Here is a 290-nt window from a genome sequence, read left to right on the forward strand (position 1 = left end):
GATTGCTAACACTCCAACGCACGTGACTTGTTTGTGCCACTGCAAGATTGAATTTGGTGTGCATGTATGCCTGAACCTACTTGACTGCATTCCTGTCCCTTTTCATCCAAATGTGAGCATGTTCCCCGTGCATGAATCTGATTCCCAAGCTATTGCCCCGAAACATTCATTCCATTACCATTCCCGCACGCTCACCCACAAAACCCCCCAAAACCCAGGCGTTATATTGCCTCTCTACCTAAAGTCAGCCCTCCACCCGTTCTAGCTATGCGGGGAGAAAAAATGCGCTC

At 49.0% G+C, this 290-nt stretch overlaps 1 protein-coding gene across 1 annotated transcript in view; it reads right to left on the reverse strand.

Moving 5' to 3' along the window:
* The window catches only part of LOC119588869, a 15,889-nt gene that overhangs the window by 14,340 nt on the left and 1,259 nt on the right, over nt 1-290 (reverse strand). The window lies entirely within an intron of this gene.

This window comes from Penaeus monodon, chromosome 24 (assembly GCF_015228065.2).
Source record: "Penaeus monodon isolate SGIC_2016 chromosome 24, NSTDA_Pmon_1, whole genome shotgun sequence".
NCBI classification, from domain to species: Eukaryota; Metazoa; Arthropoda; class Malacostraca; order Decapoda; family Penaeidae; genus Penaeus; species Penaeus monodon.